Genomic DNA, 8382 nt, shown 5'->3' on the forward strand with positions numbered 1-8382 from the left:
ATCAAATGAATCCAATATAATCCTTTGGTAACCTCATAAGAAGTCCTAATGCCATTGGAAGCGGTATCCCACGAAAACCCTATCCCGGTTCGAACTAAATCCCAACACTGTCCCAATAAAATGAGAATATCTCTTATTAAAAATTGAATCTGAAAATGGAATTGATACCATTGAAAAGATGACTCAAAATTCTGTAATTTAGACTCAAGAATCACATACTTTGGATTTAAAATGAATAAGTTATGGCAATATCAAAATCGGGTGTCAAAATTGTCGAACACAAAACAGCAGCTACGTCCAGACGTAGAAATGGGTGTCTGGATGTCCAAATGCTGAAGTTCTGCCCAAGGAATGGAAGTAGGCTTTCAGGAAGATTTCCCAAGGTCCAAAATGGATATGCGGTGTTCAAATACACCCAAATGATCTCGGAAAATCCCAGAGTTGTCGGTTCGGTTGGAAAAAAAAAAATGGATGAATGGCAACAATGACAGAAACTTAAAAAAAAAAAAAAAAAAAAAAAAACCAATACATGGTACATTGCTCCCCTTTGCCCAAAATAAAGGCCTTGTTGGTTGGTGTTCTATTCTGTGTTGTAGTGTTCTAGGCCCGCTACAGTAGCACTATTGAGGCCCAAAACATGTTTGGCACAGGCCTGTGTTGGTTTCAACAGTGTTAGAACAAATTCATTTTTTGGGCCAAAAGATGAAACTACAAAATGGTGTTCTAGCATGTTTCAGGTACTGTTTGGGCCATTACAATACTGTAGCGGAGGCTACAAAAATCCACTTATTCCAACTTTTGACTTCAGGTATAAAGGGAAAGTTGGAACATTTTAGGGTTAAAGGCAGCAGTGGGCGTTTAGTGATTCCAAGGCAATTCAGTTTCAAAGGGTAAATCAGTGCAACACAGTCCTTCTACGACCATAAACGACATCATCAGTCCCTGATTTTGTCTTCTCTTCAAAGAACAACCGAGGTTTTTGTAGCTTTCCGTTACTTCAAAAAAATTTTGTTTCTTCTCTCTGTTTTTGACTGATTATTATTCGATTTGAGCTTTCATGTTGAAAGTAAACGACTTTGAAAAAGAAGCCCTAATTTAGTTGATTTTTTCCTTAAATAATGACCTGAAAATTGTTCTGAAGTGTTCGATTTGAGAAAAACCCTAATTTATGTACTACTCGTCTTCTAACAAACCCTATCTGATATATTTTTTAATTTTTATCAAACAATTAAGTTCCATGTATTCCATTCCTTAATTATCTGCCTCTATCTCCTAGCTTCTATGCTTAATTGTGTGATAAATTAATTAGAGGATGTTATAATCGTGTGAGTCAATTTTAATATTATTTTCCTTTGATCAACAATTTATATCTTTATTATGGAATTTGTGACGGCCCTGGTTTTTCAAGCCAGTGCGTCCTGTGATGAACTGAAGATTGACCCGATAACGGATCCGAATGCGGAAGCGAAAATAGAAAACAAGATTCTAAGAAGTCAAAGTGACCTTCCATGAGGTCGTGGAACTCAATGAGAACTAATGCGGGAACGAATGATCAGAAAAAGACCGAACAGGCCCCCAAGGGCAAAATGGTCATTTTTGAAAATATAAAATCGGGTACTACCGAGCACACCACTAGAAAGACAGCAAAAATTTAATCAAATTAGACCCAAGAATCACTTGATTCGAAGTCCGGATGAAGAAAATATAAAACTCCAAAGTTTCATAAAAACTACATTTTTGGGTTTGAAATCAATGCAGCAAGGGTACTTCGCAAGGGGTAAAATGGTCTTTTTAGACAAAACTGGATGCAACTGACCATACCGTTAGATAGACCAGGAAAACTTAATGAATCTAGACTCAAGAATCACTTGATTCGAAGTCCGGACGAAGAAGATATGAAACGTCAAAGTTTCATAAAAACTAACTTTTGGGTTTAAAATCAGTGCGGCAAAGGTACTTTACAAGGGGTAAAATGGTCTTTTCAAATATAATTTGATGCAACCGTGCATACCGTTATATAGACCAGCAAAAACCAATAAACTTAAACTCAAAAATCACTTGATTTGGAGTCCGGATGATAAAGATATGAAGACTCAAAGTTTCAAAAAAATCAACTTATTTTCCGGGTAAGAAATCTGGGCAAGAATAGTGTTTTTACAGCAAGCAACATTTGATTTTTTTCTCAGAACTAAGGCGAAAAATGGACCCTTAAACGAGTTTTTCTGGAAAAACACGAAGAAGAAACCCCCCTTAAAATCACGTTTTCTACCCGATATAGCGAAAGGAACGAAGAAAAACACGCTGTAAGATCCCTAAAATGCCCCTAGATCAGCTTAGGTCAAAAGGGACCCAAAAAGCTGCTACAAGATTTGTTTTCAGAATCTGCCCGCAACTAAGAGCAAAAACGGGTTAGAAGATGAATTTTTCTAGAAAAATACGAAAAAAAAAGCCCCTCCTGAAATCGAGTTTTCTACGTGACTCGCCAGAGAAATAAAAAAAAAAAAACTCAATGTAGAATGTCCGAAATGCCCCTCCATGAAATCTGGTCATGAGGGTTATAAAGCTGCTAAATGTAAAACTGGAAGCTGAACTTTGCAATGGATTTTCGGTATCAAAACGACATTTTCTGGAAAAATACGAAGAAGAAACCCCCACTAAAATCACATTTTCTAAGCGACCATGTCAAAAGAAGAAAATAAAACTGATGTGAAAGATCTAGAAAGCCTCTAGATCAGATTATGCAACAAAGTTTCAAAATGAGTCCATAGGAGGCTCATTTGACCAAGGAAGAAAGTTTTCCCAGAAATGACCATGCACACAAATGTAACTTACCTATTAGGACGTGCTACAATGGTCCATGGCTTAAAAATACCACCGATGCAAAATCTGACCCCCCAACGGGCAAAAAGACCAAGATGAACAAGAAAAGGGAAATTTGAAAACCAAAATTAACAAATGATTTCAAATTACCATTGGGCACTTGGCCACACTTCATACATGATTAACGAGACCCTATGAAAGAATAAAAATGAAATTCCCACACCCGATGCAAGCATAATGAACCAATGACTTAGCATTTTTCAATATTTTCATAATATTTCATGAAGTTAAAAGTTACATAAGGTACAAATTAGATGTCATTGGCCTATGGCCTCATCTCATATATGTCAAATACATTATAAAGAGTGTACTTATGTACACATTACATAATTGGAATAAAATATACACATTTTGACAAATAAGGCTACAATGACATTTCAAGCCAACATTTTCATGAAAATGATACTTCAAGTCTACGAAACTTCCATGGCATAGTGTGCATCCCAAATCAAAGTCCCTGTACCTGAAAAATGTCCCCACTACGTGGGTGGGTAACATAAAGCTACTCGTAGGAGATGAGCATGCATCGACCTAGCGTTTTACAATTATATCACCTTAAGGTGAAGCATATCAAAGGGCTCATGCCACTTAATGTCTATTTCAAAATAAGACTCAGGGAGCATCCTAGGCTACTCATGCAATTTAAAGTGAACAACGGCATACAAGTATACAGGCTCAAGTATACTAAGTAATGCTAAAACATATTATACAACATACAAGCATATATTTCCAAGTATACTAAACCATATTAAGACAAGTCATGCAATGTCTAAGCATATTTACATAAGTATACATTTCATATGGAAATCTCGTAAGTCAAGTATACGAACACAAGTATACTAAGCTAAAAGAGGTACGCCTAAAACAAGTATACACGGCACAAGCATACTAAATGAAATTAAACTCACGGAGCAAGTATACAAGTTCAAGTATACTAAATAAGATTCAAATATCCAAAGCAAGCATCAATTCTCAAGCTACAAGTAATCCATGATTAACAACTTGAAATTAAATGCGAAAACAAATAATGGAAAGACTAGGACATGCGGTCACTAGACCAAGCAAGTGTTTTCGAGTAATTACGACCCACAAGACACTACCTAGTGTGCACATGCATAAGTTATTCTGGGCAATTACGACCCACAAGGTACTACCTAGTGCGCACTTATGACTTAGAAGACTCTTGTCTCCGTACTAGAGCCAAACCCTAGCCATTATGTGAAATTTGTCCTTACAAGCTTCCCAAAATCAATAAGTTAGACCAAATTTATATCAAAATCAATAATGCATCAAACCATCTTTCATGCACAAATAAAGTTGAATCCACACAAACCATATCTAATGATTCAAGTATAAATAGCATATGACATGTCAAGTCTCTAATATGCAATTTTACACAAAGCAAGAATATTTTACAACAATTGAGTCACATTACTATCCTAAGCCACAAGTACTAAATAAGTTTCAATTTAGTAACAAGCTTTCAAGGTAAACAATTGTAATATTCTAATAAGCTATATACCTACACAAGATATATTTAAACAAGCTTTACAAGTCAATGATATTCTATATCATGCTAAGTCCAATTACCATTTTAAGAGGCCCCAAGTACTAATTCTACATCCAATTAGTAATATGCTCACAAGGTAATTAATTTCACTACATTAAAAGGGATTTTCAACCTAACATGAAAAGTCTCTAGATTTCATATTAATCCCAAATGAACTCAAATTAATATATCTTAAGGGATATAGCATAGTCTTCACATATATTATACCCAAAATCAATTTAAGTGACTACAACACTTAAAAATAAAATTAATTAAGTTAATTAATTAATTTTCTCTAGATTTTCAAATATATCTAAATATCCTCAATTTAATATATGTTAAAGAACTCACCAAGGCCTACTTTAATATCACATTATAAGTTGATTCCATACTTGATACAACTAGGTGAATTAAACTTTCACAAAAGATAAATATTAAATAAAATTTGTAATTCTTATTCAAAAAACCCCAATTTAATATATCAACCACCATACCAAGGTTTAAATTTCTAGCATGCCACAATTTAATTCTAAGTTGCCTAGCATCATGAGAATTAAATCTTAAACAAAGAAAATAATTAAATTAAATTCTATAACTTGAACAAGGCATGCTCACAAGTTGTATATACTCATATAACAATCAATACAACATTAATATAACACTAAAACATCCCTTATCTCAATTTGAGATGAAAATCTCAAAAGCCCACCGAAAAAAAAAGTGCTCCGAATCCGACGATACCGAAGGGTTATGTCGGGGACAACACGATCTACATGAACCCACAAGAAGCCCCATCAAAATCACAACTTGACTTCAAACCCGAACTCAAAATTTGGCCAAAAACGGGTTCTAATTAGAGGGAAAGATGTGCGTGGTCAAGACAAACAGGCACTTCGACTTTTTAACAAAGGGAAGAAGGTTCAAATGAAAAAAGAAGGGTGGCAGCCCCCTTGGGCTGCCGTAGCAGGTTCTGGTCGTGCATGGAGAGGGGAGAAGATGACTTTTAAATTTTAAGTCCCCCTATTTATAGAAAATCTCAAAAAGTGCCCCGAACGGGTCCGGAAAAGTGGATTTTGAACAACGCACTTAAACGGAAAAACTCCATGAACAAAAAAGGTTCAAAATGTGAAAATATGAACAACGGAAAAAACGGTGTCGAAAACCGAGTCCCGAGCAGAAAGATATGCCCCGAATAAGTTCAGCGGCAACTGGGGCCAAAAACCCTGAAACTGGTGAAAAACGACCAGAAGGAATTTCTAAGAGTACATGACTCGACGAAATGTAAAAATGAATCCCGTACGAGAATCCAGGCTCCAGACGAGGTATTTTGCAATAACTTTCATTAATTGCACAATGGCCCATTCAAAAAGTGAAAACTACACTAATGACCCAGAATAAAAATATCTTTCAAAAATATTTTCTTAAAAACCACTGAAATAAAATATCTTCAAAAGATATTTATGAAAAACACCCCAAGAAAAGAAAAAGATTCTGAAAAATTATGCATCCATGCCCCTATGGATACCGGGAGCAACTAAAGTACTTTTCTACAAAAGTAAAGATACATATTTCGTGGAAACCACTTAGAATGAAAATACGTGAAGTCAAAAACCAACTTCGAACACAAGGAGTGAGGTTTTGTCAACAAAGTGACAAACTAGGAAAAGACAAAATAGGGAAAAGGACAAAATAGGGAAAAGGACGAAAAGTGAATAGTGTAAAAAAAATGAAAAAATGTGGAAATGACTCGGTCCTCAAAGGAAGTTGTCAATCTAAAGGAAAGAGTCTCAGAAACCATTTCTGAGCACTCGAGACGACACTAAACGATGAGAAACTGAACTTAAAAAAGAAATTTCAACGAAAAAAATTCATCCGTAAAATTCTAAGGAAAAAGGAAAGGAAGGAAATGACTGGGTCATTACAGAATCGTATGTCTCTGAATTACTTTTTCAAGTATCTGCATTAATTTTTTATTCTATGAAAATTTATCTAAAGCGTGTCTTATGCATTGAGATCATACCTGTAGGAAGGAATGTCATATGTGTTTGAGAATACTGTTATTGGTTGGTGAATGCTATATCCATTTTAGTAGTGTAGATAAATGTTGTGGAGAAAAAACTCAAGCTCTTTCTTATAAATTATATATATATATATATATGAGAAAAGAGAAGAAAGAAAAACAGTATATATATGCAGTAGCTAAAACAAGTAAAAATTACTTTTGTTGCACAAATTACTTTAGTTTTGAGGAATCGTAGTTCTGATGATTGGTTGTGGATCAAAAATTGAGGAATTTTGATTTAGCTTGATGTTGCCAAGCATGGTTTTGAGAGATTCATCTTGTGACCTTGGTTGTTGGCATTTTGATGTGTGTGCCACTTGGTGGATTTGTATTTTGAGGATTTAGTTATCCGTGATAGGGATGTGGATCTGATGTTTAATCATGGTGATTGGTCTTGTAGTTGATCAGTTTCAGGGAGAAATGTAGGTTTTCGATGAAATGCCTTATGGTGAGGTTCGTTTTGATCTCTGGAAGTTTTGATTTGCTTCTCAGGTTGCTCTGGATTCTCGATTGATGTTATTGGTAGTAGCATTTTGAGACATTGGAGTTATTGGTTATGTTGTGTTCAGGATTTTGGGCCTTAAGCATAATGGTGCCTATGACATTGTTGTCAGAGTTTGGGATTGGCCGAGATGGCCGGAACGTCTTTGGATCATATTCTAACTCTCACAGATGCCTAGTTCCCATATTGCTTTTGACCGTGATCGTTTTGTGACATTGATGTCATTTGTATCGAGAGGTTTCACTAGGGTAGACCTAGTGGGGGGCAGACCTAGTGGGGGGCAGGTTATGAATTAGTGCCTTATACTATCATGCTACTGTACAAGGTTGTGTGTTGTGGGTGAGTACTAGTTGCCGTCAACGCTACCTTACTGACGAGTAAGTGTGGGCGGGCACTAGGTACTGTCATTGCTACCACACATTTGAGTACGCTGCGGGCGGGTTTTGGTCGCTATTCGTACTGCCACGTTGTGTTTGTTCTGTACCTTGATTCGATATGTGGTTTCTTGGAGTCCTTTTGGTGGTTATTTTTGGATCAGTTTGATGGTTCATCAGGAGGAATGCTTTCGGTTGCTGTTTTTCGTTCTTTTGTCTGACCTTGGGTTCTCTGTGTGAGTTCAAACTTATCGTGTGGCCATGTGGTCACTTTTCCTTTGAGAGGTTGTCTTGTCATGAGCACGTGGGTGTAGATGACATTGGCTTGTGTGTTCCTTTCAGCTTTGAGGTCGCTGGTATGGCATGTTATGTGGGATACTCGGAGATGTACTCTGTAGTTATCCTGGTTTCGCTTTCTGTTTCGTTGGGCTGGATTTCGGGGACGAAATCCCTTTAAAGTGGGAAGGTTGTAATGACCCGAATTTTTCGGATAAATTTTTTCATTGTCTTTTCCCTTCTGAGTTTGGTTTCTTGTCGATTAGTGTCATCTCGAGTACTCTGGAGTGATTTCTGAGACTCTTTTCTGTGGATTGACAACTTCCTTTGAGGACCGAGTCAGTTTCGCATTTTTCATTTTTAGACACTATTCACTTTTTGTCTTTTCCCTATTTTGTCTTTTTCCCTATTTCGTCCTTTCCTTATTGTCACTTTGTTTGCGTAACCACTCTTCTTATGTTCGGAGTTGGTTTTTGACTTCACGTATCTTTATCTTGAGTGGTTTCTATGAAATACGTATCTTCACTTTTGCAAGAAAGTACTCTGGTTGCTCCCGGTGTCCATAGGGGCGTGGATGCACAATTCTTTGGAATTATTTTCTTTTCTTGGGCATTTTTTATAAATATCTCTTGAAGATATTTTATTTCAGGAGTATCTAAGAAAATATATTTTGGAAGATATTTTCATTCTGGGGCAATTTCGCAGTTTTCACTTTTTGGATCGGTCATTGTGCAATTAA

Source organism: Cornus florida, unplaced genomic scaffold (genome assembly GCF_030987335.1).
Source record: "Cornus florida cultivar Cherokee Brave unplaced genomic scaffold, ASM3098733v1 CherokeeBrave_3.0.0_Hap2_Chr06, whole genome shotgun sequence".
Lineage (NCBI taxonomy): Eukaryota > Viridiplantae > Streptophyta > Magnoliopsida > Cornales > Cornaceae > Cornus > Cornus florida.